Consider the following 21,089-nt stretch of genomic DNA (forward strand, 5'->3'; position numbering starts at 1 on the left):
CTGGAAAAATAAATCAAGAGCATTCAATTAGCATTGTGGCGAGTTATTACTGCACACAGTTACAGAACATGGAATTGACATCAAGGGGCAGAGGAACAAGTGAGTGAAAGAAATCCATCTCACATCTCAAAAGGAGTGAATGAGTCCCTTGTGAGGAGGCACTCACATGCACAGAAGACACATCACAGTCCCTGGCAGATCTGTCCTATGTGTGTGTTTATTAAAGCAGATAAAAAACAAATCAGGATTATGTCACCTTTCAGAAAGCCATATGTCATCAGCAGACAGCAGAGGCGGTTGTAGACAAATCCAAATCCTGGTGGCTTGGAGGAAATCTAGTTCAGGAGAGTGTGTTACCTATGAATGAACTTGCCTCTGGCATTTCTTTTATTAAGCTCCCCTGCTGAGTGGATGGATAATCCGTGAAAAGTGAGAACTCTTGGTTCCTGACGGCGCTTGCAGAAAAATAAGGCAGATTCCTCTCAAACTTGAAGATAATCACGGGCTCCCACATGAAAGGCTTTTCACTTTGGAGACGGACTCATATTCCTGAGTGGATAACAACTGTAATGCTCAACGCTTGAGTCAAATCAGTTCTGATGTCCTGGAAAAAACTCGAAAAAAACAGTGTTGTGTTTTCCTCTGTCTCTCAGAGCTTAACTCGAGTCTATCATCACCCTTCTCTCAATGTCGCTTTTCAAAAGGTTTTTTATTTTTGTGGTGGGCATCTTTTTCGCTGCCACCTTTCTCCACGTTGGTGAACGTTACTCCCTCCTTGAGATGTGTGGATCCAGTCTTTTATGAGTGATATTAAATATTGAGCTTTTATTTTGTAAAGCTTGTGTAGGATATCTCCTTCCTATTTCCAGCCAAAGACCCAACAGGTAACAACAGCTGTGCAATATTCTTTAAAACATTACTCCAGGCTCTCGTCAACCTCAAATCCTTGATGATTACAGTCCAAAAGCTCTTGCACCTGAGGCGTGTTTTCTCTCCCTCACTCACTCACTCATATTCACAAACAGCTCAAATCCCCCTTGTGACAGTGCTCTGTCAGTGTCAGTCTGTAGCTTTTAAGCAACACACAAGGAGTCCAATGGCTTTTGTTCTGGCCGTGTGCAGGGCTCCTGTTGCTACGTGCTCACTGCACTGGAACTCCTCCTCTCCGTGGATCCCAGGGTCTCTAACAGACCCAGGACACCAGCTGTGTGCTCTGTCTGTCAGCCTGCTCAGTCCTGCCCTACAATTGCAAAGACTAAATGGGAGAGGAGGCGAAAGAGAGAGGGAATGGGGGCTGATGTTGTGATACTGAATCTGTGATCTTAATGTCTTAGCGTTGCTGCATCTGAGACTCAAGAGAAGCTGTAAAAAAAAAAAGATGCTGGAATACTTGACCAGAGTGGAGTGTCCCACAAAACGGATCGTGGCTTCAAAGGTTTTTGTCTCTCCTTCCTTGGTTTGCTTTTGGCTCAGCTTTTGACTATGCGTCTTTGTTTAAACTCTCCCTCTATCTTCTGTTTGATATTTCTTTTGCCGCTTTCGCTCCCTCACAACTTACCTCACCCTTTCCTCTCAGCCCGAGCAGGGCTGTACGGGCTTTTGTCGTTGCTGAGGAAATATCAGCGAGGGGGTGAGAGAGCCTGTGGACTGCCCTCTGCACTTTCAGTGTCGCACTTGTGCAAGCCTCACTGGAATAATGCTCCCCCAGCCCATACGGACGACAGAGACAAGTGGAGATGCAACAGCCAAATGTGGCAATGAGGGCAGATCAAAAAATATCCCGTTTTCAAAAGAAGCCCCCTTTGGAAATATAGGACTGTCTGCAGCAGAAACTCTTTGTTGTTCAACAACTCAGTTGCCTTTTTTTTCTCCAAATTTGCATCAATGTATTTTTTTGTCTTTTTTTCCCCGTCTGAAAAAATCTCAAATCTCAAAGCATTAATATGCAACAGTTTTTAGGCACATGCTGCATATTATCTCCCAATTTTTCATGCAATGGATTTTGCTGTCAATTCAGTCCTTGTCCGGCTTCAGCTTCTTTGAAAACAGGCATAATTTGATATATATGTATAGGAATTTTATATATATATCATATGTATGTGTTTTCACTGGTGCTCTGCTTGTGGGATGCTCCAAACAGAAGTGGGAAGAGAAAGGAGAAGCAATAAAATGCTTTTTTTTTTTTTTTTTTATTCCATCCTCTCCCTTTGTTGTTGCTTCTTCATCAGTGTGTATTCCCTTATTTCCTCGCTGCCTCAGTCTGCTCAGTGCGTCTGTATCCCGTCTGCTGGTGATGCTCGCGCTGCTGCTGCTGTTTTCTGCCAGGACTGGATGACAATGTCCCCCACACACACACACTCTCTCTCTTTCTCTCTCTCTCTCTCTCTCTCTCTCTCTCTCTCTCTCTCTCTCTCACACTCCTCCCTCTCAAACTCACTCCTCCCTCTCTCACTCACTCCTCCCCTCCCTTTCGGTCTCACACACACACACACATCTTTTGTGCCTTAATGAACGCAGCTCTTGCCTGCAGACTCTCCCTTTCACTCCCGTCCTCTCTCTCTCATTATGTGTCACAGACACTCTCTTCTCCCAGTTTAGTCCTTAGTCCCACGTTTTTCTTTTCTTTTTGGCTTCCAACTGTTACAACTCACTCCTTGTATTTTCCCCTTCATGTTCCCTCCATTCCTTTCATCTGCTTTTTTACGCATTCATCACCGTTTACCTCCTGTCTGTCTAACCTGTTCAGTTTGCGTGTGCATGTTTTTATGTGTATCTGTGTGTGTGTGTGTGTGTGTGTGTGTGTGTGTGTGTGTGTGTGTGTGTGTGTGTGTGTGTGTGTGTGTGTGTGTGTGTGTTTACTGCGCTAATGCCTCTGCACATCCCCATCTTTGTGGGAGCATGCATGAAACATGTGTGATGCTGCAGTCTTTAAGAGCTGATTTAGGGAGAGGGAGAGAGGGATGGAGGAAGAGAGAGAAAGAGGGAAGGAGGAAGCGAGGGTGAGATAAACAGAGAGGAAGACGGAGGCAGGAAGAAAGGGAGGGGAGGAGAGAATTGGACAGCGGAGCGGCTGCCAAAGAGAAGACTTGACAGAGAGTAGCAGGGGAGGGAAAGAAGAGAGGAATTATAGCAGGGAAGGGAGGGGGATTAAGAAACATAGGGAAAGCAACTGGAATAGGAACTCACAGAGGGATAGTGGGAGAGAGTGGGGGATAGGAAGGGAGTGCAGACAAGTAGGTGTAAAAAAAAAGAAAAGCTATCTCAAGGGAAAGGGACATATTAGAACTGGAGAGAAGAGAGAGGGACTAGTCTTCAGTGACAATTCAGGAGGGCAATATAGAAATAGTCAAGGTCCCAGAAAATTCCCAAGAAATTGACTAGAGAGAGTGTTATACATTTTGAATAATCCCAGATATAATGTTAAATGTGAACTAGATTTTGAAGACGAAGAAGTATTGCCTTTGGGTCCGACTATGAACCGGGCAAACCTCATCAGAAAACACTGAGGGGGGAAAAAAGCAGCAAAGGAAACGTTGCTTAATATTTTATTCTGTTTCTAAGTGGCTTACATTATATTCATCTTTTTACATAAAAAGCGTAAAAGGCTTTTCTTTCATTTGCCTGTCACACTCTCCTTTTTTATCTTTTTATCTTTATACACTCCAAAGACTCATGCATTTGAGCCACACTGTCTTTTTTTGTTGTTGTTTTTGCTGCAAGTACCCCCAGCTCATCTTCTCTTGTTGTGTGTACTCTGTCCAACCCTCTCGGCCTAAATTTGCTTAAAATCTTTGGCAGAGTGCATCAGGAGTTATGTCAAGAAATACACACAAGCATACTAACGGCATTCACATAAACATTGCAAGCCGACACACACTCCTATGACTTCACACTGCAGTTCTGTGATGTGCCACAAATCAGCTAATCCTCCTCCTTCCTGCAGACTGACATTAAAGTGTCTTTGGCACATTTACTGTAAAGGAAAGCAGGTCATTCATTTTGAAATAGGAATAAAAGTTGTGGGGAATAAAGAGTGGTTTACCACCATCAGAAACGCAGAGAGGCAGTGAGATGTGGTAGCGAAGGGTGTTGGCTGAAAATCAAGATGGGAAGGAAAGAGGGATTAGATGGATGGAGAAGAGGAGTCCTAGGGGAGAGATGGAGGTTAGAGAGTATAGATTGGGAAATCTGTCTTAAATCATATCTCTCTCCTGCTCGCCCTCTGCTTGGCTGTGGTATAATAGCACATTTTCCACTCTGTTCTTTTTTGCTTTCCTTCTCCTGCACATTTAATGCAGTAGTAATTTCATTTATTTCTTATTATTATGCTTATGTTCACACACCTAACGTAGAGCAAATTTTTCATGCAGGATGATTACATACAAAGTCAATGCAAAGACGCAAGTAGATACAAATTTGTGCAAATGACCCGACGCAAATATGCAAAATTTGCGTCATTGCAAATTTTTAAAACTTGTGTTGGCTAAGCCTATCAGCATTGAGATTCTCCTGATGTCACAGAGATTGTTGAATCAGATATGGGGGAAAACGTTGTTGGCATCTACATGGAGCCTCTCCAGCCTGTCTTGAGTGAACGGATAAACAGAAATTATCCATAATATTTTGCATTAGTAATAAAATTTCACATACCCGCACACTTACAAAATGCCTGGAAACATGCACTCCACTCAGGGAGCTATAAACATGCAAATACACACTCTGTGTACCTAAAGGTATCATTAATACATCGCACTTCCTTTCCTCTCCTCCCATTAGATCTTACTAAGTTTCCTCAAAGCCAACCTCATTCTCACGCTTCCTCTCAGTCACCTGCCTCGCTGCCACTTCAAACCATATCCCCTTTTTCCCTTTACTTTGTCCTTCCTTTAGCCTGTCTCCATCTCTCAACTCATCTTCCCATCCTCTCATCAAACTGTCTCCCGTTGTCTTTTAAATTCCAGTGTATGTGCCACGCCTGTCACTCCTTTTTGTCTCGCTCTGTGGAACTGCCTTCCGTAAGCCATAGCTGCTCATCACCCCTGTACTCTCTGACTGTCACTCAATATAGATTAGTTCAGGTTGGAGATGAACACAGAGAAAACGGATGTAGTTATGTGAGGGTTACTCAGACATGGCCGTGAGAGGATGCAGAGAGAGAGAGAGAGAGAGAGAGAGAGAGAGAGAGAGAGAGAGAGAGAGAGAGGGAAAACAAGATGGAGAAATTTAGGAGAAAGTGAAAGTCTGAAAGCAATGAAGTTGTTACCAAAATAACAAATAAAAGAGATAAGATAAATAGCTAACAAGGGAAAGGGAAAAAAAGACATAGATCAGGGGATTAGGTTATAGTGACTACTGCAGGGTTGATGGATGTCTGCGGTTGTAGGAGTGTTTTTCTCTTTTTTTGATTCACTGCCCTGTTCCGCATGGCTCCGAGCCGGTGCCCTCCCACAACCTCGTCCTTGACTGCAGGGGCCAGACATTGTATACCTGCCATTGATTACACACACACACACACACACCAGAGTTTAACGACATGGAATTTAATGTTTATGCCCTACGCTGTAGTTACGAGTGTTTGTGCCCCGTTTGTGTCTCTGTGTGTGTCTGCGGCCTTATTTTATTGCCTTTATCTTTCGGACCATGACACTGGTATTTTTCACTGCAAGGACCAAATTAAACGTGTTGCTGACTCTGTTAAGCTGGGCAAACACTGTACGAAGGAACAGTATATTAGCCCCCAACTAATTTTAGAATGTCTGCCAAATCGGTTGTCATTTGACGTGCAGGATGATGGGGGGGGTCACAATGCCTGATACAATCCCTGTATAATCAATTTTCTGGCTCTCAAAAAGTGTTGTCCCCCTTTCGTCTGACTTGGTTGAATTAAATTTTAAAATTGACAAAACCAACCGGGGGTTCTGTGTTTACGTTCAGTGTGAGCAGCCATGTAGTGACCGGCCAACTGAGCCGTACTAAGTGAGCGTTTAGAATGTTATTGCAGTGTTACGCAGTACAGATCGGACAGCCGGGATGGATCGGTCACTGATATTCTCAGGTAATTCTCAACAAGCGTATGTCCAAAAACGACAGTTCCTTTAAAACAATGCCACTGAAAGGGTAGGAATTAGCTGACTATGTCTGGCAGTGTAGAATTCCAGCCAAGTATAGATTTGTGTCCTATATTATCTCAAAAGGTTAAAGATAAAAATAAAAAGTTTCTAAAAGTAACAATGTCTCACTTTAGGTTTAAAGCTGCTTCCCGGGCTCTCATAGCAGCTCTCTTAAAATAAGTTTAATTTCCCCCCCCCCAATTGGGTCTAATTTCCAACTGTGGCACTTTTTGTACTGTGATCCCTCTTTGTCTGCAACCCTCTTAGCTTTCCCTCTTCTTCAATCAAAAGAAAGTACACAAAGAGCTCACCCTGCCTGTTCCTCGTGCTCGTGTCAGACAAAAAGAAAAGGCCTGTTGTCAAAGGAGGGCCCTGCTCTAACCTCTCTGTAAGACAGTGTGGGTCAGTTTGATATAAAAATGATCTATTGGGTGTCTTGAATTTCCTGCTGTAGTTTATTATTGGAATGCATAACTTTTGAGTGGTGTTATACTCCGTTTCAGTATTTAGTGTACAGTGTATGTACCACCCTTTACTTCCATATTATGTTTCTCTTATGGATCTATGATCATTTTTACAACTACCCCAAATGCCCTTCCATGGGCGGGATTAATGACTGCTGCTAATGTATTTATGTATTGATGATGCTTTTTAGGCATTTTTTAACCAGCCTATTCAATCTTGTCAGTCCACTGTATCGTAACAATCATTTAGTTTGATGATGGCTAAGAACATACTCGATCTATCAGCCAAAATGTCAACTTAACCAAACGGCTATTGAGCCAAACAGTACAAACCTGAAGACACAGCATAATGACGGTTATCATTCATTTTCATCACGTCCCAAAAAAAGTTGCTCCTTGCTATCTGCAGCACGCCATTCATGTGTCCACACTCTACTCTCGCTTCTGTGTCTGCCATGTCTGTGTACAAGTGTTAGCCTTGTAACAGAATGGCATCCTGGTCATGGTGTAGCTGCTCAATGTGAGCTGGGATAGGCTCCATCCCCATGCTACTAAGCACAGGATAAGCAGGTATAAATGATGGATGGATGGATGGAAGGATGGATGGATGGATATCAGCCACAGATCAGCACAAAGGAGCCACCAGGCTAGATAACTAGCCGTACAGTCAGCCAGCAGTCGTCAATAAAGGATTATCTGACTGCGTCTCCGTGGGAGGTCCATGTCATAATTAGCTGTGTTTCTCAGTTTCCAGTAATCCAATCAGCCAGTCAGAGCCGAGATCTGTCTTCAGAAACAGGGACACAGAGAGAGAGAGAGAGAGAGAGAGAGAGAGAGAGTCACCCAAAGGTGAACAAATAAAGGTGGAGGTGGTGTGATATGGGGAAACCAGAAGACAGGGAAGGAGCTGAAGGAAAGAAGTAATACAAAATGGAGGTATGATGTCAGGCATGAACGGATTATGAGACAGTGGGTCCCTGGGCACAGACAAGTAAAAGCCCCCTCAACTCTCCTGAATAAAAGAAAGACCCACAAATTGATTGTTAGAATTTTGTGGTCAAATTGTATCTCTTTGCAGTTGTGTTGCATCTCTTTGTAGTTGTTTTTGTCTCTTTGTAGTAATTTTGAATCTTTGTAGTCATTTTCCATCTCTTTGTAGTTGTTATGTCTCTTATTAGTCATTTTATGTCTCTTTATAGTCATTTCATGTGTCTTTGTAGTCTTGTTTTGCATCTTTGTAGTCATTTTCCATCTCTTTGTAGTTGTTTTGAGTCTCTTATTAGTCATTTTGCGTCTCTTTGTAGTCATTTCATGTGTCTTTGTAGTCTTGTTTTGCATCGTTGTGGTCATTTTGCACCTGTACTAGTTTTCTTTGTCTCTGTCGTCTCTTGTCACTTTGCAGCTCTGTAGTTATTTTGCGTTTCTTTGCAGTCGAGTTGAGGTCTCGTTTTGCATCTTTTTGTGGGTGTTCTGTGTCTCTTGGTAGTCGTATGACTTTCCAGCAAGAAATGTAAACAGTCACTTTAAACAGATGTTCTGGCAAAGAGCCCCCTGACGCCTTGGGCCCCGGGCCTACGCTCGGTAGATGATGTCAGAAAGTATAGGGAGAAAGAAATGGAGAGAATGATAAAACCCAAACAGAAAATGAGAGTTGGATTGCACTAAGAAGACCTTGTTGAAGCAGAGACACTCACTAACTTGCCCTCGCTCGCTCCTTCCCTCTCTTTCTGATAAAGTTTTGTGACACAAAGAGGATTTGTAAAATCCAGTAGGCTTTTATTGCAGCTCACTGATCTGTGCATGCACGCGTGTACATGGAAGTGTAAAGCCTTTAAATGAACATCTTTTATAGCTACAGTACAGTGTAAGATCTATATTTCACATATGTATTAGCACATGTAGTATTCCATAATTAATCTTCTTCACCTCTTGTTCATTTTAAATGATCTACGCATACATCACTTTGGTTTAAGTATGTGTCTTGCGTGTGTGTGTGTCTTGCGTGTGTGTGTGTGTGTGTGTGTGTGTGTGTGTGTGTGTGTGTGTGTGTGTGTGTGTGTGTGTGTGTGTGTGCATGCGCACTTTGAATTTGTAGATTTCAGTGGATTAGCCTAGTTAAGGGCTGATGTTTTCATCACCAAGGCTCCCAAACTTGTGGATGACTCATATTTGGTCCAGTACCACTGATAACGTCACCATTCATCTCACAGTGCTTCTCCCGGGAGCTGTTTATCCAACTCTATATTTATCATCTCACACTTACAGAAATGCACTCCATGTGTAGTCGATAACCTACATGCCATGAAGAGCCCAGGAGCACCTTTAAGCTTACATGAAGGGCTGTAAACAAGAGATAAGCCTATATATATTTTACAGCGTGTAAATACGTGACATGTATTGGAAAGCAAATTGCCTCTGGGAAGATATTTTATTTCGGATCTAATCTAAAATGTTCATGCTGAGATGGCAGTATCAAAGTCAGGGCTTCCTTTTTAATTTGACGCTTTAAACTTCTTCAAAGGGAAAAGTCGAGTCAAGGAGGCTTATGGCAACGCCTGAGTTACTGGAACCTCTTTTTTACTTGAGGAGTGAAACTGAGAATATTTAATGGTTGATTTCGTAATCTGAACACTGAAATATTCAAAATTAGCCAAAATTATTCATTGTATCCATTCAAATATTTATCCAGAGAGGTCCGCCATTCATAATTCAGTTGTACAGTCCTGATTTAGCCGCCATAGGTGTGTAATTAGCACTTTTGGGCTGCAAACTTTGCATGCATCTCATGTCAGTTAGCAAAAGGAGCTGGAACAAGTCGGTTTCTTATTGTTCAAAAACGAGGAAGACCCCTTATAGTCTCCAACAAAGTGCTGCGAGAGCACATAACTCCTCCAGTCTAACACATTCAGCTACTCTACCAAGAGACTTCTCTTGTTATAGGCTTAAAAAAGAAGCACTTACCCAGGATAGAAAAGATAACAGTCCAGGGTGGTGGCACATTGTGTGCATCAGAGATTTATTAGAACCACAAGTGATTTTGTGGTCCTGGTAAATCCTTGCTGTTAACAAACTGCACCCTTTCCCCCCTTCTTTGTCCCACATATAGTAAGCTTTGAAAAGAGAAGACTGGTTACAGTAAAAACACCTTGGGTCAAACTGAATTCAACATACAAGGTGTTCTCTTTCATATTCCAGACTCTTTAGCCTTTCAGAGCTCACTGTGCACAGAAGCTAGGAACAACAGCTAGCTTTTCTTCGTCATCATCAAAGCCCGCTGCAGTGAACTCATTATCCCTTATAATTTCCAAAGCTCTTCTGAAAAGGGTTTATCAAAAAAAATCTGTCTCCACCAGTCGCAAACAATCTAAATCAAAATGAGGTTTTCCAGTTACAGAGAATATCCTTGTACCTAGAAGAGAAAAATAGATGTTACTATTAGATTTGATTTACAGTCAATTACTCTGCACACACCTGAATATATCTTATTGAAGTTTGTTTCTTCTTCAAACTACACACTTGCAAACCAGTTAAATGATCATATGACATCTCAAACATGAGCTTTATTACTCAGATAATTCAATACACAATTAAAGTGAGAACTTCTAAGACTAACCTTATCAGCGTTGATGTATTGTTCAGTGCATTGCTGTGACACTGAACCTTCACCGATTGTCTGTAATTGACCCCGCTCTACAAACACCTGCACCGAGACATTTCAATCTGACCCCAGTGGCTGTTAGCCTCATGCCGGGGGTTGTATCAATTACATGCACAAGTCCATTCATACAAAAACATATCAGGTTCCATTATTTCTAGCAGTAATTGCTGAGGCATCACAAGCTCCTGACCAGAAGAGGATATATGCAGGTAGGATGGTTTGTTGTCACATGAATAGAACAGTATGATAGATAGTTTGCGTTTGCATGTTAACACCCAAAGTACAGCTGACCTTGTTGGGAAAATTTACCACGGCACTTAATGAAAAGTACAGGAATCACCAAAATTGTGACAATTAATCCTGGTGGGATTGTGAATACCTGTGGCAAATTCCATGGTAACCAATAGTCATTTCACCAAAACCCAGAAATGTAAACCTCATGATGGTGCTAGAGGAAAGGTCAGTGGCTCAAAGTCAGTAGGATTAATCCTCTGAGAACCTCAAATGATTAAACTAAACTGTATGCCAATCCATCCAATAGGCCTATTGTTGAGATATTTCCTGAAGGACCAGACAATAACTGCTAAACAAAAAGGAAAACAAAATCATCTTTTTCAAGCTAGTTTTATTTTATTCCATTTACCTGAATGACAGGTATCCCTCCATGGTTCTTGGCTTTACAATCCTGGGGTTCATCAATAGTTCCGGTGAAGTAAAACCGGGTTTATGGTCGACACAACAGGAGTCTTGCTGTAGATTAGGGCTGCACAATATCGTTTTTTTTTATCGTCATCGCAATAGTGGCGTAATATACACATCGCGAAAGGCTGCGTCATATTGCCAAAGACGCTCAGAGAGTTTTTGTGTTAGTTGAAAGAAAATATCGGTTGAAAACTGCACTTTAAAATGTTACTGTCATTCTTTTTTTAAGTGGTGCCTTTATATTTAATTTGATGTATAAATGTTCAATAAAATGTTGGAAATTACTTTCTTTCATTTGTTCTAAATACAACCAGCAATTTGTTACTGAAAGCAGCAGAAATGCAGAACTGAGTACATTTATCATATCGTGCAGCCCTACTGTAGATACCTACACCGTAGGTTTTGATCAATAGATCAGCATCTGATTTCTCCCACTGATATCACCACAGCAACACTAGACCTGGGTAACATGTGATCAGGCCGGTTCATGCTTTCCTTACACTTAGTTGCCAGTTTATTTAGGTACACCTAGCTAAAACTAATACAGTCTAATACAACAGTCCTGTGATAAGTCCTCGCTTCACGAAGGTTATAATGTTTTTGTCGAAACTGTTGGCTGTTGATTCAACTATATGGTCATTTTGGATGGATGTCATTTGCGGTGCTGTTGAATTGTATTGCGTTTGGCTTTTCCCCTTTCCTTTATAGTGTTATATATCTTTTTGTGCACGTTATAGGTTTACAAAGTGAAAAAGCCAAAGTCCACCCCAAAGGGACTTACCATCTCCAACAGAAAACACTGTTCACAAACTGCTCCAAACTACTCTATTGTAGTCCAGCCTTTACTTCAGAGACAAACGTGGTCACTTTGTAACACATGTTATAATGCTCGCCTAGCTGCTAGCATGGCACGCCCTCATACTCTGCAACTGACAAGCTAGCAGTGCTTACAGTGCATGTGCGACTCCCAACAAAGATGGTACAGAAGTGTGATGCCTCACTCTGTAGCTAAAACAGAGAGCTCAACACACAGGGTGAAAAGAGGAGCTGCAGCAATGTGCAGTACAACAAAAATATGGTGTTTTCTGAAAATTAAACCACATAAACCTATTCTGGTACAACCTCTAAATACAATTATGAACCTGAAAATGAGCATAATATGAGCACTTTAAATTGCCCACCCCAATTCTATCAATCAGGGTAAGCTAATTAACAGACACCTTTCTGTATTGCACACGCCAGCTATTGCATGGCCTTTTGAGCTTACGCACGTAGCTGCCGTAGGGATGGCGTAACCCCTTAATGCAGTATACGTAAGTATAAATGAAACTTAAAATTCCTAATTTACTTAATCCTCTCCGTCCCTCATGGAACATAAGACACATTGAGCTCCCTCAGTCATTCCCTATCCTTGGCAACACGTCGAGCCTCCCCCCAAGTTGAGTTGATCTTGGCTAGCTCATCCGTCAGTTCTGTGCCAGGCTATTTTTGGTCTTCCAGGTTTTCTTTTACCTGGAGGAGTGGAAATGACAAAGAAATATCTCTATTTAACTATTTAGGATATTCCGTGTGATTACTTTTGAGGCCTTCCTTTAGGATTTTATCCTCTTTTGAAAATAAATACAGTGGAAAACAATTGTTCCACAGGCCACATCTGTCACTCATAGGGTTCCTAAAGCAGATGTTTTACAGGCACACTGTTTCCTGACATCTCCCAATGGATTTCCGTGTACGCGCACACACACACACACACACACACACACACACACACACACACAAACAAACAAAGAGAGCAAATACTAAAATGCAATTTCTATCAGACAAGTCATCAGAAATTCATTGCATTCAAGATGACGTGGACCAAAGGAGTGTTTGAGCACACCGGGATGGTTTGTCTGGTGTGTGCTGATGAAGTGGCATCATTTCATCGTTTCATCTGTTACCAATGCAAACATACTGCTTAGTATACTTTCCATGAAAGGAATAATCGAAGGATGAATAGAATTTCAGCAAAACAATACCACACATTAAAAGCTTTACAATAAAGTAATGAAAATGTCATATATGATTGCATGTGACTTGATAAGATGTTCTCGATTACTTAGCTAATTCAATACACAATTAAAGTGAGAACTTGTAATACTAACCTTATCAGCGTTGATGTATTGTTCAGTGCATTGCTGTGACACTGAACATTCACCGATTGTCTGTAATTGACCCCGCTCTACAAACACCTGCACCGAGACATTTCAATCTGACCCCAGTGGCTGTTAGCCTCACGCCGGGGGTTGTATCAATTACATGCACAAGTCCATTCATACTGTGGTATATTGACATCCTATAACATTCTATACACTTTGACTTAAGAGTTGGTATAAGGAGATGCATGAACTTTACCCTACATTTACTGAGAACATCTGGAAATCGTTAACATGAGTAGAGGTCCCCCCAAGACAGAAGAGACCTTTGTTGGAGTTGTGCCAGATAACAGGCATTGATTGGTCAGTTATCCGATCCAATGGTATACTTACAAATCACGTCCTATGCTAATTCAATGCCTTGAGATATAAGTTTTGTCCACACAAAGAAAAGGCAGAGCGGCAAATTTTGAGGTTTGGGTTGGTCGTTCTCCAAGCTCTCTGCAGGAGTTTGTAAAATTGATGCTGAATCTTTGCTTGTAATAAACCTTTTTATAATCAAGAACAGTGTTGGCGGATTCCTCTTCATACAGCATCACAGCATTACTATTTAAGGCACCACAATACAAAAACTTATCAGGTTCCATTATTTCTATCAGCATTGCTAAGGCATCAAAGCTCCTGACCAGAAGAGGATATATGCAGGTAGGATGATTTGTTGTCACATGAATAGAACAGTATGATAGATAGTTTGCGTTAGCATGCTAACACTTGTTAATTAGTACTAAACCCAAAGTACAGCTGACCTTGTTGGGAATATCGTTAGTTTTGCAAGTATTTGGTCATAAACTAAAGAATAGGACAAATTGAAATTGACCACGGCACTTAGTGAAAAGTACAGGAATCACCAAAATTATGACAATAAATATAAAAGCTTAAAGAGAAAGATAAAGCTTTAAATACCAGATCTCATTATGTGATCAAACACCTTCTGCCAATTTTCACACTCACATACAGAGACACTCACACCATATGACATTTCTATATAGAGCAAATGAACGTGTTTTGATGCTGTGGATGTTTATACATGGTATATGTCTGCTTTAACACACAGGCAGTACCCTTAACAAGGTCATTGTACTGTAGGTAATGATAGATACACACACACTCTCGACTGAGGTCTTAAATTCTATGCCACCGCCGTAAAAGGTTTATCTCAGCCGTAATCAATAGTGTATGACTTTCATTATCTTTGTCGTTAGTAATATAATCACATCATAGCCCGAGAGAACTGTAGCACAATCCTTTATCATCATACTCCTCGTCTTAATTGTTACTGATGTTAGTGGATGGATATTTAAAGCACAGGGAAGCACTGCACTCATCCTCTGCAAGATCAGTTAGCTTGAAGATCTGTTGCAAGAGCTGTAAAATACTTTCCAATTACATGGGCGAACCAACGATAGCAATGCTGCTTTTTATGCTTGTTCCTTGAGTCAAAGAGAGGTTGAACATGTCGGAGCAACATGCAGGGGAGAAACTCCATTAAAGGCTATTTGTTTAGCAAATTATTGGACCCATTTGGATCTATCATCAAAGTCCATTCCGTGTGGAGGCATTTTTTACTCTGCATTGATAATGGACAGTTAAAGCTATAGTGCGTAGTTTCTGTCACCCCCATGAGAAATTCTAAGTAATGACAACAAATCTGTCGGTGCGTCCGCATGATGAAAAGCCTTCCGTGATCGTGCACAGCCCCCACTCCTCCTCCATGCAGTTGCTAGTAGCCATGGAGGACACAGAGGATTAAAAAAACATGATGACTCTTCAGAAGAGGTTATTATGTTCACTCGAGTTTCTGTGTGCTAAAGTCGCCAGACGACACAATCTTCTGAACATAGTCATACTGAGAAATACAGAGAGAGTTGTGTGGAGCTGATAGTCTTAATTAGCTTTGTAGCAACTCATTTGGCAATGGCTTGAATGTAACAGACGTTCATTAATATCAAAGAGTTACACACTAAAGCTTTAAGGTATGATAACCTAAATAAAGTTTGACTTGAAATAAGTGAATATGGATTATATGGACTTAAAGGGGACATATTATGCTAATTTTCAGATTCATACTTGTATTTTGGGTTTTGACTAGAACATGTTTACAAGCTTTAATGTTTGAAATACACATTATCATGCCATCTGTCTGAATATATATATATATATATATATATATATATATATATATATATATATATATATATATATATATAAGTTTCCTTTAAAGTTACTTTTACTGCCCCTCAGCACAAAATCAGACAAAGATATTTGATAGCTGATTATTCAAAATTGTTCCTAATGCCAGTAGTTAGGGTTAGCACACACCAGGGCAATAAAGCATGAGAGACAAGAATCTGCTAGCTGCGTGAAATACATTAGGAGACTTTACTGAAAATCACAGTTTGTCTATGTGAAACATTTGACCCAAGATGACAGTTAGCCATGGGTTAATGTCTCTTCAGCAGGTTAACCCAGGTTAAGATAACCGCAGGATGTGAGGAGCTCTATGGCTGATCATTATGTATCAATAGATAAGTAAACTAAATTGCAGATATAATGGTCATTTCAATTATTATAAATAACAACTTTCAATTGGTTATTATGAAATCCACGTTATGCTGTATGACTTATATGACTAATAAATTCTTTGAAATCCGTCCATTCAGTCAGTGTGAGGTTCACACAAGCTCATATTGAGGTTGAACTGTCATGCCCTGTTATGCACATTAGTTCCCGTGTGGATGTGGGGAGTATAGGGCCTTGGTCCATTTGACATGCAATACATTTCCATGACAGAGTTATTGAGGAAGGGTCAGGAGGGGAACTAAACTCGCCATGAGCTTGTGCAAGCGAGGCCAGAATCACACAGCACCCCTGTACGGTACATCTGCCTTCTTCTCATCAGTCAACGTATAGCATTCAGCAACAAATCAGCAGCTGCGCATCAAGGTTCATGTGCAAGGCTGAGGAATTCTCAGTGGACCTCTCTCTCTCTCTCTCTCCCTCTCTTTCTCTCTCCCTCGCTCTCTTTCTCTCTTTCAACAGTTCAACCACAGTGCAATGCTTCTGATACATTCAAAGCAAGATATCCAGAGATGATGCCCGACAAAATGATTACAGGCATGAAAGTAAAGCACATTGTGGATTGTCGTGAGTCATCTGAAGACATTTTAGTCTGAAACAGCTGTGTTTTTTTAAGGATAGAGATTAGCAGTATTTTTAATTATTAAGGAAAAACAAGTATTGCGTAATTCCGGGAGACATTTGCCACGTACATTGTCGTTGATTGTCTGTGTGGGAGACTGGAGGTTGGATCCTATCAGCTGAGTGTGGTGTTGGGATTTAGAGCGTGATTATATTTGACATCCTGCTAACAATCCCCCTGTTGGTGAAACAATTTATTTTTCGAAAAAAATAATAGGTACAAATAGCAGGATGTTTCACTTTTAGCTAGGGGCATACAACACAACAATAGCATCAGCTGTCAGCCGTGAAGACACTGCAGGGAGAGCGAGCGTTGAGCTTGCTGGATGAGCTGTTGAATCAGGGGAGGCAAAAAAAAACAAACAAAGATGGAGAAACTGTAAAGAGGAGAGGAGCTGAGGGACAGAGGGGACTGGGTGTAAAAAAGGTGCCTTTCAGTTTAATTAGCGGTGGCAAATTAATTAGCAGCTGGATGTGAATTAATCTGTGTTCCAAAGGCAGTTTAAAGGCAACGCCATAAGGAGCCACTGTCGAGATCCCATAAGGCTTTACAGTTTGTTGCAGCACAAACATTATCCTATTAACTAGTAATTAAATGCTTCTTGAATCCAACTTTCTATCAATATCTCGCTCAGTGTGGCGCATTCGCACGGGTTAAGCGAAGCCTGCTTTTACTTGAACTTACTGACATGTACCCCAAGAGATGGCTACCCGAAGGCGGAGGAGGACGACCAGGGCGAGGCCATGGTACCGCACTTGAGTTGGGTCGGGGTTCCATATCTTTTTGGGCCAGGCTTGTTAGAGGTTAACAGAGGCGCATCCCCTATCCCCGCTGCGGCAGCACCCACACAGCATCACCGTCAGCCCTTGGACAAAGCCCAGTCGGACAGTGGTCCAGACTAGGTTGGCTATGAAAGGCAGCGTCCACAGCCCCCCGCGATCCCATATCTGTCTTCGTGAGAGGGATAAAAAGGCCCACAGGAAACAAAAACCTTGAAAATTGATATACGACCCCGCCAAATCACAGACATGTTGATTCGCACGGGACTAATATCACAGGACCTCTGTGTTTGGCAAAATATGGTAGGTAATTTGCAGGGGAATTGTTACTTGACAAATTACAGACATGGCCGAATCGCACGGGACTAAGATCACAGACAACAATTTATTACAAATAACTAGAGGTCACCAGGTTATACTAATCCCATGCAAATAGGGCTGATGACAGCGCAGGAAAGCGGAGGTGATGGAGAGTGGGAAGTATTAGTAGAAATGTACCCATTGAGGATTACAGTCAAATCAAACGTGTAAAGATCTTCACTAAACTTCAGCTAGATAAATTTGTGACATTGTGAGGGCACACCTAATTTTCTTTGTACTGAAATAGTTTTAAAAGAAACTTTCTTTAAAACATCAACAAAAAATGATTACATTCACAGAACACATTTTCTTATCTCCATGCTGGGGCTCAATGCAGATCTGTGGCGGATCCCCACTTGGACCGTGCTCAACCCTTGGCTGGAATGAGATCCCCTGCGAAGACGTATGGGGGGGGCAGACTTGTAACAACCCTCCAGTAAATTCTAGATGACTGCATCTGCAATATAATAAGGTTTGCATTTCTAAAACCAGTGAATTGGTGCTTGGTGAAATCCAGTGCAGAAATGCCAGGTTTTCGTGTGGAGATTGATTTTCTGTCCTCATCATTCAGAAAGTACTGCTGGAAGAAGTGGATGCAAGAGACTGAGAAACCTATAGAAAAATACAAGTTGACCTCACAGGCTGACACAAAGCCCCATGCTCTATTGATTTGCTCTCCAATGCACTTATGATAATAACGTTTGATGCCTCGGTTTGTCACAACAAATATAGGAAAAAGGTCCAACTCTAACATTTGCTTATAGCAGCAGTAGGGACATGTCACAGTGTGTATATTATTTTGGGTTCCAGCATATGTAGGTCCTTTAAATGTCCACTTACTGTACAGTTCATTACCCTTCATCCTTTTGCCTTTAGCTCTCTTTGCTGTCTCAGCCATGCTAACATTTTTTATTTTTTTTTTTTTAACTTCTCTTTGACCCCACTGGGCTGAAGCCTCGTCCATGTTGGGGTCAGAGAGTTGAATCTGTCGTCATGTTCCATTTTCTTCTTCTCTCCCTGACTCAACCTGAAGACAGGGTGCACCCTCTGCCCTTCATGCCGAGACGCGATTGGTGGCCCTCAAGTAACGGTGCAGTCATCTCCATGGAAACCAAGACGATAAAAAGGGAAGATGAGGATGGGGCTTTCTGAGATGAAACATCCATGAAATGATTGTCATCTGGTGTTTATAGGATCTTAAATTGTTTTGACCAACTTGAATGTTTTTTTATTTTCTTATTTATGGATAAATAAATCAAATAGAAGCTTTAAAAGAATAAAGATAAAAGCATTCAAAAACATTAAAGTTGAATTGAAGTAGACAAGCCACCTGCTCACATTGTTTTTTTATTTTAAATTCACCAACAGTTTACCTCAGGCTACATGTTGTTTCCCTTTCAATTCCTCATGTAGAAACTCTCTGCTGACTTTTGGAGAAAGTAAGAAGAAGGCAGTTTGTTTTCCTTTCTGGATCACAGTCAATTTGTAAAAAACTCAACAGGCTTCCCCGCATTCATTCCTGTAGCTTGTCTGCAAAGCAGCGTATGGCTTACAGTGCTCTCTCTCTCTCCCCTGGGTTCTCACATTTCTAAGAAGAAATACAGTACAAATATCATAAGTTAATGAGGCTCAGTTGTCACTCGCTGCCTCATCCGCCAACTCAGCAGTGCCACTTTAAGACACGGATACAGGAAAAACCCTCCTGTGGCAACACTTCCTTTGGGACACCTCTCTCTCTCTGCCGTGTCATGTCACATCAGGCTGTGGCTGACCATCGATTCTCTCAGCTGACTGTGGAGTCATGGGTGGTGCCACCCAGCCATCGACTACAGCGGACCCTGATCAATGCTAATGACACACGGGTGCGACATCGCTTCAACTTTTACACAACTTCCACTTCCAACTTTTCCCATTTAGCACTAACACACATCAAGGGAAAACACCGGGGCGATCGATCTTACATGCTGTTTCCTGATCGGGCGGATGCTGCTAAACTGTGTGCAGCATAGTTTGAAGCATTTTCCAGTAGGCTATTTGTGGCCATCGGGGGCTTACATTCTGCCCGGTATTTGCCTGGTTTGCCTCTCCGGACGGTGTGCCCCTGTGCATGACAGATCACCGTTTGTTTCAGCGTTTCACAAATGTTTCCTAACTTTATTTAAGTAGTTATTTTCCGCCGACACTGTTCTTGATTATAAAAAGGTTTATTACAAGCAAAGATTCAGCATCAATTTTACAAACTCCTGCAGAGAGCTTGGAGAACGACCAACCCAATCTTCCAAAAAGTCATTCCGCCTTTTCTTTGTGTGCAACCAGCTTATATCTCAATGCATTGTATTAGCATAGGACGTGATATGTGTGAGTATATGATTGGACCAGATAACTGACCAATCAATGCCTGTTATCTGGCACAACTCCAAAAAAGGTCTCTTCTGTCTTGGGGGGACCTCTACTCATGTTAACAATTTCCAGATGTTCTCAGTGAATGTAGAGTAAAGTTCATAGGACTCCCTTATAACAAACCTTTAGGACAAAGTTTATAGAAAGTTATAGACTGTCAATATACCACATTTTAATCATACTCATTTTAGTTTTCTTGCTTCTAACCTATGACATCATTGATTCAAAATGTTGCTACAAAAATATTACCTAAGTAAGAAAAGTATCATAAAAGTCCTGTCAACTAACTAAGCAATTAAACAGCTAATCATTTCAACTAGACTTATAGACCTATATAGTTGTTGGACAGTTTAACAACAATAAAACATCATATTTTATAAACATATGTTTGTTCTACACAAATCCTAATTCAGACTGTCAATATACCACACTAGTCTTAACAACTACTCAAAGCGCTTTAAAGCAGCCATATTATGCTCATTTTCAGGTTCATAATTGTATTTTAAGGTTGTACCAGAATAAGTTTACATGGTTTCATTTTCAAAAAACACCATATTTGTGTTGTACTGCAGTGCTCTCTCTCACTGCTGCAGATCCTCTTTTCAGCTGGTCTCTGTTTTAGCTACAGAGTGAGACCTCTTTTCTTCTTCTTCTTCTGTACTATCTTTGATTGCACTGCACATGCCCAGTAGCTCAGATGTAGATCATGTCAGCTAGCTAGCTCCATAGACAGTAAAAGAAAGGCTGTTTCTACAACTTCGGTCAGTTACAAGGCAGGATTAGCTGGGAGACTTCTAAATGAGGGCGCACATGTAAGTAGTTCTTTTGTAGATTATGGTGAACTTGTGTGTGTTGTAGCAGTGCTTTGCTATTGAGAACGAGGTAGCATGCTAGCGTTAGCATGCTAGCGTTAGCCATAGCGTTAGCATGCTAACGCTACGAGCTAATGGTTGCGGTTAGCCTGCTCGTTTCGGCTTGTGACGTCACAAGCCGTGCCGATTTTGAACAGCTCACCCAGAGACTGAAGGCAGGACACATTCAGAAACCGTATCTCACTCTAAACAGCATGGATGGATTTTTTTCAAAGTTTGTATGTGTGTGGAAGCACCAGAGACACAAAATAACACCCCAAATCCCAGAAAAAGTGATTTTTTCATAATATGGGCACTTTAACATAGTACAGGCACCATTCACACACATTCATACACTGTGGCTGACG

General features: G+C 41.3%; 1 protein-coding gene and 1 long non-coding RNA gene across 3 annotated transcripts in view; one reads left to right on the top strand and one right to left on the bottom strand.

Annotated features, from left to right (window-relative positions):
- Positions 1-1,579, bottom strand: part of LOC116065323 (protein shisa-9) — a 109,178-nt gene extending 107,599 nt beyond the window's left edge. For both annotated transcript variants that reach the window (XM_035996742.1, XM_031320777.2), the window contains exon 1: positions 257-1,579. The gene's annotated coding sequence lies outside the window, so the exon portion shown is untranslated. The remainder of the gene's footprint in view (positions 1-256) is intronic.
- LOC118494140 lies at positions 1,370-3,614 on the top strand. The gene is made up of 2 exons (XR_004896211.1): positions 1,370-1,435; positions 1,577-3,614. It is a non-coding gene; the product is annotated as an uncharacterized LOC118494140 (long non-coding RNA).
- The last annotated feature ends 17,475 nt before the right edge of the window (positions 3,615-21,089 follow it).

The sequence above is a fragment of the Sander lucioperca genome, chromosome 21 (genome assembly GCF_008315115.2).
Source record: "Sander lucioperca isolate FBNREF2018 chromosome 21, SLUC_FBN_1.2, whole genome shotgun sequence".
Taxonomy (NCBI): Eukaryota; Metazoa; Chordata; class Actinopteri; order Perciformes; family Percidae; genus Sander; species Sander lucioperca.